Raw genomic sequence first — 10,073 nt, 5'->3', positions numbered from 1 at the left:
ATGTTGGTTTTGTTAGAAAAGATGGCTTTATCCAAAAGGGGGGTGAATTGGATATTTTAAAAATTTGTTTTTAGAATCTTTAATTTTCAAAAAAATTTCTAAAATCTTTCCAAAGAAGTCAATTGATTTAGATAATAGGATAAAATGTTGAGATTGATTTCTAAACTTAACAATATATTATATGTTGAATCTTATATGATATCTAAGAGTCAAATATAAAGATTTAACATATTCAATCAATTTTATCAAGAATTTAAATAAAAAGTGTAGGGATAGAGAGAAATGACGTAAGGATTTATACTAATTCAACCACTACCACTGTGACTTACGTGTAGTCCCCAATCAACCTAATTGAGATTTTTTACTATCTTTAGATTCAGAGTATTACAATCACACACACATGCAATAAACTTCTAAAATCCTAAAGATAAACTCATTTCTTGAACCCCCAAGAAATGTCCCTTGTGGTCACCCACTACAAAACCTTTAATATTGAGAAGCTTACTTAAGAACAATGATAAAAAGAGATTTAGAATGAATTCACCTAGATACAAAATCAATCAAAGAGGTGAATCAAAGTCAAAGTAGCATAACCTTTCTCTCTAGTTGGATGATGATGATTCTTGAATCCTTTCTTGAAATTAACTACAAAGGATCAAAGGATTCTTTCACAGAGAAAATAGAGATTTTCATAAAGTCTTTTCCACAAGGGATTTCACAAAGTTACAAGAATTTCAGTTGTTCTTTCTTAAGTTTAAAAGTTGATATTTATAGAACTTTCTAACTAAAATAATTGATTATTTTCATAGATAATCAATTATTTTGTTCTTGATGAATTTGAAAAATCAATTAAGAACACTTTAATCGATTATTTATTAGAATAATCGATTATTACAAAGTTCTGACTTTAAAATAATTGATTATTGCATAGTGATAATCGACTCTTATAGTGAGCTTCTCAGAATTAGAAAACACGATGTAAATAATCAATCATTACAGGTGGATAATTGATTATTTTAAGTGACAAACTCAAATTCTCAATTTTTCAAGTTTAAAACTAGTTTAAACATCTTTTCATCATCAATTTTCATATAATAAGAAATATATGACTAAGTTACTCATAATGCACAAAGCAAACATGCCTAGCAAAGCATAAATAAACATTAATACAATTTGCACCCTCTTAAACATGAGAAACACTCTTTATAATCATCAAAACATAAACTAAGTTTTCATTTTTGAGCTTGGTCAATAGGTTTGCCTAAGTGATTTGCAAGTTTAATTTAATTTAAGGATTCTACCAAGTGTGAAATTCTTCATCACCCTATGTGTGTCTTCATGATGTCGAGTGTGGCTCAAGTTAGGGACTCTCTTTCCTAATTTACTGGACATGAAGAAATGAGCTCTCTGACTTAGTCATGTCAGGTGTGGAATGATAGGTGTTGAGCGTGATTACTTGAGGGGCTATCTGACTTGATGGCATTTGACCCAAAATTAATAGCATTAGGCATGATCAAGATAGAAGTTCTCTACATATATGATGTTGTTGGACGCTAGTGTTGTGACGTTGAATGCTAGTGTTATGATGCCAAGCATGAGTCAGGTAGAAGTTCTTTGCCTAGACGACTTCAAGCATGGAATTGGCCACACTAAGCATTGTTGACATAAGGGTTTTCTTTCTCATTCATGCCAAACACGAGTAGTTTGGCATTGGGCATGAATGAGCTATAAGCTCTCTGACTCAATGACGTATGATGTAGGAAAAATGGTGTCAGGCATGGTTTGTTGAAATAAAACTTGTTATTCTAATTGTTGTCTAACTTTTGAAGTATGATGATTCATTTATATAAGTGATTTTGCATGATTAGAGTTCATTATGCACTGATCTAGGATGATGTATAGTAATGTTTTAAGTTGGCATTGTAGGCTCACACCCAACTTGTTCTACCTTGAAAGTAATACTAGACTTTCCTAGTTTAAGTGGAAAAACTTAAGAAAATAGTTTAAGTTATTTACTAGGTACTTTGAGATGCTTAACATTATATCTACCTGATCTGGTTATGATAGGCCAGTCATAGTAATTTAGTAGGGTCAAGCCATTTAGACTGCTCACCTTTATCATAGGAGATCTCAATGAGTTGATATGCATAATGATGCATTAGTTATTTAAAGTTGCTAATGTTGAGAATGTTGTTTTGTGTTGTAAGTTGTTGTTTGTTCTTATGTTGTTGTTGATAAGTTGAAAAGGTTCTAAGTTGTGTTGTGCTAGAAGTTGTAAATGATGATGATGAGTTGATGTTGTTCTATGAACTAGCTTTAAAGTTGTTAAGTTGATTGTGTTGTATAAATTGTATATTTATGTTGTTATATTGATTCTTTCACAAGGTTACCTTTCTTTTCCTTATTGTTGGACTGTTATGATCATACTAGATATGAAAGTATGGCAAGATGAGCTTGGTAGCTTAGATGTTGGTGGATGGTCATGTTGGAGGTGACCTATTTTGTGTTTACTACTCTAATGCAGTATTTTGTTGTATAAAGATGCTGACTAGTGATAGGGTTGCTTTATTTTTTAGAACCTTGTATATTTAGATGTATATTGTATATATGTACGTGGTATGTATGTAACCTCTCAAGGGACTTTCTATTTTTAGTCACATTGGCAGGAATTATTTTTAAGTTTTCCACACCCTATACATACATACATATATATATATATATATATATATATATATATATATATATATATATATATATATATATATATGTGTGTGTGTGTGTATGTGTGTGTGTGTGTGTGTTGCATTAATGTTCAGGTGACTATTATATGAGAAACCTAGTGTAGTTGAGTCTCTTTAGGAACACTCTATAAGGGTGGGCCTATGATGCTTTTATTGTGTAACTGTTTAAGTTGTGTGTTGTTATTCCTTTTACATGTTACCTTACTGATTAATTGATCTCGAGTATAGGATGGTTAGACCCTATTACAGTTAGATAGCCAAAGCCATCGAGACGATGGTTGCGACCATGCACCAACAAAATTTTAACTTTGAACAGATGGAAGAAAATTGAGTTGTAGTAGAAGCAACTAGACCAGTGATGTCACATGAGTATAGGGACTAGTTTGAGTTCAAGAAGTGTAATTATCCTTAGTTCAAGCGTGTGGTAGATCCATATGTGGTTGACCAATAAATTTGTGAGATAGAGAAGATCTTCAAGGTGATAGGGTGCTTAGAAGAGAGAAAGTTAACCTATACGGTGTATATGTTGATTAGAGTGACTGAGTACTAGTGGAGGGATACACAACAAATGTTGGAAGCTAGTGTGAGACTATGGATTAGGAATATTTTAAGAGGGTGTTCCTTAAAAAGTATTTTCTAGATAGTGTGAAGTATGCCAAGGAAACAGAGTTTTTGAGACTACAACAAGGAAACATGTCTATTTAGGATTATTCTTTGTGATTCGAGCATCTAGACCACTTATATTCCTAAGCTATTTGTGAGGCTTAGAGGTGCTAAAAATTTAGTGAAAGGCTGAGGCATGAATTGAAGAAAGTGGTGGTGCCTATGACCATCACTAGATTCCTAGCCTTGGTGGAAAATGTAAAGACTGTGGAGCGATTGAAGGGTGGTAGCTAGTTTGTAAAGGCTACTAAAGGGCCAGCTAGGTCCAAGAGAGGTGGTAGTTAGAGGATTTCTTATGATATACCCCAATCCCAACTAGGGGATTCTATCACAAGGAAGCACCCAGGGGAAGAGTCTAGGCTATGCAATGCTATAAATGTGGATGAACTCACATGATTAGAGACTATATAACAAAGGATTCCTAGTGCTTCCAATGTGGCATGTTTGGGAATATAGCTTGAGATTGTCCTAACAACACTACTCAAGCTAGGAGTGCATTAAGGGTGGAGCGAATTACAACTACAAGTTGAGTGTTTACATTGATAGAAGCGAAGGCTTATACTTAATTTGACCTAGTGAAGAAGAAAGGGAGAACGAATGGTAAGGATGTTTTTATCCTTTTTTAACTTAGGTGTTACGCACACTTTTACATATGTTGATTGTGCAAAAAAGTTGAAGTTTTCTGTGAATTCTTAAGGTGTGAACTTAGTTGTATCTATTACTACTTTTGCTTTTGTGATTACATCTGATGTTTGTTCTAAGGGTGTAGTGGAGATCTTTGGTTATTTCTATTGATTTAATCTAGTTTGTTTACCTCTAGTTGGATTGGATGTGATTTTGGGGATGGAGTGGTTATCTACTAATCATGTTCTTATAGATTGTTCTAAGAGGGAGTTAATTTTTCTTGATGTTGAGAAGGATGGATTGATATCTACTAATCAAGCTAAGAATCTTTTGGATGAGGAAGTTAAGTGCATTATGATTTTATTCTCTCTAAGTGTAGAGAGTGAGTTGTTGGTGGAGGTAGTTGAAGTGGTTAGAAATTTTCCAAATTTTTTTACTAATGAAGTTCTAGGTTGCCTCGTAAGAAGAAAGTGGAGTTTTGCATTGATTTGATTCCAGGTGTAGGGCCAATATTGATAACTCCATATAAGATGGCTATAATAGAGTTGATTGTGTTGAAGAAACAAGTGGAGGAACTCTTAGAGAAATAGATGATTAGACCGAGTATGTAGGGTGCACTAGTTTTGTTGGTCAAGAAGAAGGATTGTAGTGTCAGGTTGTGTGTGTACTATCAATAGTTGACCAAATTGACCATTAAGCACTAATATCCACTACTTCGTATATATGACTTAATGGATCAATCAAAAGAAACTTCTATTTTCTCCAAGATTTACTGAAGGTCGAGTTACCACCAGATTAGCGTAAAGGATAGTGACATACCTAAGACCGCTTTTAGAACTAGGTATGGTCTACGAGTACATGGTAATGTCGTTTGGAGTGACCAATGATGCCCCCAAGTGTTTTTATGAAGCACATGAACAAAATCTTTAAACCCTTTCTAGATAAGTTTATGGTTGTTTCATTGATGACATTCTTATCTATTCCAGATCTATAGAGGAGCACAAGGAACATCTAAGGTTGATGTTGGAGATTTTTAGGGATAAACAGTTACTTTCCAAACTATCCAATTCTAAATTTTGGTTGGATGAGATAAAGTTTCTAGGTCATGTAATTTTTGTTGAAAGTATTGTAATGGATCTTGCCAAGGTTAAAAAGTTGTTACAATAGGAGCATCCTCAAACTATTTATCATTTAAGAAGTTTTGTTGGGTTGGCGAGTTATTATAGGAGATTCATTGAGGGTTTATCTAAAATAGTGATGCTTTTGACTCAACTAACTAAGAAGGATTAGTCATTTTTTTGGACGAAGACTTGTTAGAAGAGTTTTCAGGAGTTGAAGAGAAAGTTGATTACATCTCTGTTTTTGGTGTTGCCCAACCCTAGTGATCCATTTGATGTGTTACGTGATGTTTTTTTATCATGAATTATGGTGTGTATTGATGCAACAAAGGGAGGTGGTAGCATATGTTTCAAGGAAGTTGAAAGTTCATGGGAAGAATTTTGCCACTAATGACTTGGAGTTAGTAGTTGTAGTATTCCCCTTGAAGATTTGGAGATGTCACTTGTATGGAGCCAAGTTTAATGTTTTCATTGATCACAAGACTCTAAAATATTTATTTGACCAAAGAGAGTTGAACGTGAGACAAAGGAGGTGGGTGGAATTTCTCAAAGATTATAATTTCTAGTTGATGTATCATCTTGGAAAGGCAAATGTGGTGATTGATGCTCTGAATAGGAAATCCATCCACATTTCTTCAAAAATGATTAAATAGTTGGAGTTGGTGGAGAAATCTAGAGATTTGAAGTTGTGTAGAGTTAGCTCAAGATCATATTAGTTGTTGAATGACTACCATCACTAATGAGTTTTTGGAGTAGGTGAAGGAGAAACAATTGCAGGACCAAAAATTATTGAAGATCAAAGGGTTGTTGGGAATTGAGAAGGTTATGGGGTTCGAGTTAAGTGGAGAAGAGATTTTGAGGTTTAAGGGTAGAATTTGTCTATCTCAAAGTTTAGAGTTGAGAATGATTATTTTGGAGGAAGGCCATAAGAGTAAGCTTAGTCTACACCTTGACATGACTAAGATGTACTAGGACCTTACGAAGAATTTTTTGTGGTCTGGTATGAAAAGAAAGGCGGCGAAGTATGTGACAACTTGTCTAACCTATTATAAGGCTACAATTGAGCATTAGAAGCCTAGAGGTTTATTGTAGTTGATGTCGATCTTGAAGTGGAAGTGCGATAACATCACTATAGACTTCATAGTTAGATTGCCTAGGTTTGCTAGCAACAATGATGTTATCTAGGTAATAGTTGATAGGTTAACTAAGTGTGCTCACTTTTTCCCTATCAACATTAAATAGTCCTTAGTGAAGCTTATCAAGTTGTATATTCTAGAGATAGTAAGATTGTACGGAGTGTCTTCCATTATTATCTCATATAGAGATCCAAGGTTCACTTCCAAGTTTTAGTAGAGTTTGCATGAAGCCCTGAGGACAAGGTTGAGGTTGAGTTCTATTTATCACATATAGACTTATGGTCAGTCAAACAAGACTATTTAATCATTGGAAGACTTGTTGCGGGCTTGTGTTTTAGATCATCTTGACAGTTGGGAGGATATATTGCCTTTAGTGGAGTTCACTTATAACAATAGTTTTCATACTAGTATTGGCATGACACCTTTTGAGGCCTTGTGTAAGAAAAGATGTAGACTCATTTGTGTTGGCATAAGAAGAGTGAATTAGTTGTGGTGAGACCAAAGCTAATTCTACAAACTACAAAAAAAGGTGAAGATGATTCAAGAGAGGATGAAGATTGTCTAAAGTAAGTAGAAGTCTTATGTTCATAATAAAAGGAAACATTTGGAGTTTGAGGCAAGGGAGCATGTATTTCTCAACGCGACATTTATTACTTGTCAAGATTGTTTGGGATGTGGCCCCTAGTGAGGCAACATGGGAGTTGGAAGACAAGATCTGATCTCAACATCCATTTCTCTTCCCAAGTAAGTCAATTTTCGGGGAAGAAAATTTTTGTTGTTAGGGAGAATTGTAACACTGTAATTTTGGGTTTTATTTGTATGATATTTATAATTAATTTTTGAATTATTGTGATTATTGTTGTTTTAGAACTCTAAGGGTCAAACGATCCTCAAGGGTTAAGTTGGTTGAGATAGTTTTAATTAGAGTTAAGTTGGTATAGCTTAAGGAAGGGCATATGGGGTTTTTCCTAAGACACGAAACTCATAATTAAGTTTATACCTTAAGAAAAATAGAGTGAAGATAGAGGGAGTGACTCTAAAGCATGAGTAATTATTTTCTTCTACTGCTTCCACTAAACTCTTCTAAATCCTTCCCTCAGCTAGGCAATAATAATAGATCATCGAATTCGAAGATTAGAGGCCAAGAATTCGAGTTGTGAGTCATGTAGAGTTTAACCTTTTCTTTTTCCATCTTCTCCTCCTCTTCTTATTTTTGGGCTATTTGAGGTAAAGAAAGTTTGTGATTGACGAGTATTAACTTTTAATGTTTAATAGTTTTTTATGCATGGTCATCAAATATTGGTTGTTCGATTGAATGAAGAAGAGATGTTTTGTTGTTGAGTCTCGGTTCCTTGAAAATGCTTTGAAGAGAATTTGATGAATTTTGAAGTGTAGTGGTTGCATGTGGTATTTGTATGTTGAATATGAATCATATAAGTTGTATTTTTGTTGAGAATATGATTGCATGTTGATTTGGTTGAGTGATTTGTAGGTTTGAGCCAATTTGAGGATTCTGCCAAGTGCAAAAATCTTCATCACATCAAGCCTGCCTTTATGGTGTTGGGTGTGGCTCGAGCTAGGGGATTTCTACCTTGATCATGTTAAGCATGTAATTAGTAGCACTGGGCATGGATCAAAAAGAAGCTCTTTGACTTAGTTATGTCGAGCATGGAATGATATGCCTTAGGCATGATTACTCGAAGGACTCTCTAACTTGGCCACACCATGCATGATTGACACAAAGGCTCTCTTCCTCATTTATGTTGGGCATGCATGGGTAGTTTGGCACTGGGCATGGGCAAGCTAGAGACTCTCTATCTCAATTATTCCAAGAACAAAAAATATGGTGTCAAGTGTGGTTTGATGAAATAAAATTTGATGTTCTAAGTTGTTTAAAGTTGAAGTATGATGACTCATTTATATAAATGACATTGTATGATTAGATTTTATTATGCATTGATTTATAATGATGTATAGTGATTTTTTAAATTGTCGTGTTGTGAGTTGTTAGTTGATTTGAAAGTTGCTAAGTTGTATAGGCATGTGGTTTTAAGATACATGTCTTAGTTAAGATACATAAAAACTAGAGAAGAGTAAAGTTGTTTTAAAAAAATTAAAATATCTCATAGTGAAGACATAAGTTATGGTGTTCCAAGAGTCCAAAGTTAAAAATCCTTTAATGAGTAAATTAGCTCTTGAATGGGCAGTTTTTTTAAGTTGTTCACTCTAGGTTTTCTATGGAAATAATATGGGGGCTAGGTCGAGTCATCGATTATAAAAAGACCAGATGTTGATTCATATAGGAGTAAAGTCGAGTCAGACGTATATAAAGTGACAAACTAAGTAAAATATGAGGTTGAGGTGTAAAATCCTCATTTGATTATTGGAAATATATGCAAAATTTGGAGGGTATTTAGTGAGCTAATTTCATATGACGCTTAGATATGCATGTTAAGGTCAAGGTAGATTCACACCCAAGTTGTTCTACTTTAACAATAGTACTGGACTTTCCTAGTTTAAGTCAGAAAATATTAAAAATCAATTTAAGTTTTTTATCGGGTACTCTAAGAGGCCTAACGTTATATCTACTCGATTTGGTTGCGATAGGTTAGTCGTAGTGATTCAATAGGGTCAAGCCACCTAGATTGCTCACCTTTGTCGTAGGAGATCTCCATAAGTTGATATATGTGATGACACATTAGTTGTTTTAAAGTTGCTAATGTTGAGAATGTTGTTTTGTGTTATAAGTTGTTGTGTTATTCTTATGCTACTATTGATAAGTTGAAAAGTTGTTAAGTTGTGTTGAGCTAGAAATTGTAGATAATGATAATAAATTGATGTTGTGCTATGAACTAGCTTTAAAGTTGTTAAATTGGTTGCGTTGTATAAGTTGTATATTTATGTTGTTATGTTGATTCCTTTACAAGCTTACTCTTTATTTTCCTTATGGTCAACTACAATGGTTATACTTGATATGTGAATAGGACAAAATTAGCTTGGTAGCTTTGATGTTGGTGAATAGTCATTCTAGAAGTGATCTATTTTGTGTTTACTACTCTTGATGCAATATTTGTTGCATAGAGACACTAAGCAACAATAAGGTTGCTTTATTTTTAAGCACCTTGTACATTTAGATGTATATTGTATATATGTATAGGGTATGTATGTAACTTCTTAAAAAGCTTTATGTTTTCATTCATATTGGCAGAAATTGTTTTTAAGTTTTCTACAACTCATGCATATATATGTTGCATGAATATCCAAATAATTGTTGCATGAAAACTTTAGTATAATTAAATAGAATATGTTTTCTATGGTGTAACTATTATATTATATTAAGTATAATAACCTATTAGATTGTTATATTAACAACCGAATAATACTAGTTGCAATGTCCTTAAGACACTACGTCAGATGTCTATAAATCTTTGTCATTGGCCCTCCAATATTTGGGATATACCATAACATGGTCACCTAACTCTGAAACAAGTTCACAACAAACTTTAAACCATGTGATCACTCTCTCTAATTATGTATAGATATATTTGAATTTAAATGCTTCTTATAAATTTTAATATCGAATGTCTATAGAACATCCTTTTAATGCTTCACAAAGTATAAAAGTATAATATATATATATATATATATATATATATATATATATATATATATATATATAAACACAAACAATTAAAAAACTAAAAAAGCATAAAATTAAAAATATCATATATTATAAGATGCCCTTATTTCCCCAATGTCATAGAAGCATGTTGTTCTCCTTAGAGCAGATT

The sequence above is a fragment of the Cajanus cajan genome, chromosome 9, assembly GCF_000230855.2.
Source record: "Cajanus cajan strain Asha chromosome 9, NIPB_CcT2T_4, whole genome shotgun sequence".
NCBI classification, from domain to species: domain Eukaryota; kingdom Viridiplantae; phylum Streptophyta; class Magnoliopsida; order Fabales; family Fabaceae; genus Cajanus; species Cajanus cajan.
This window is presented reverse-complemented; position numbering follows the sequence as displayed.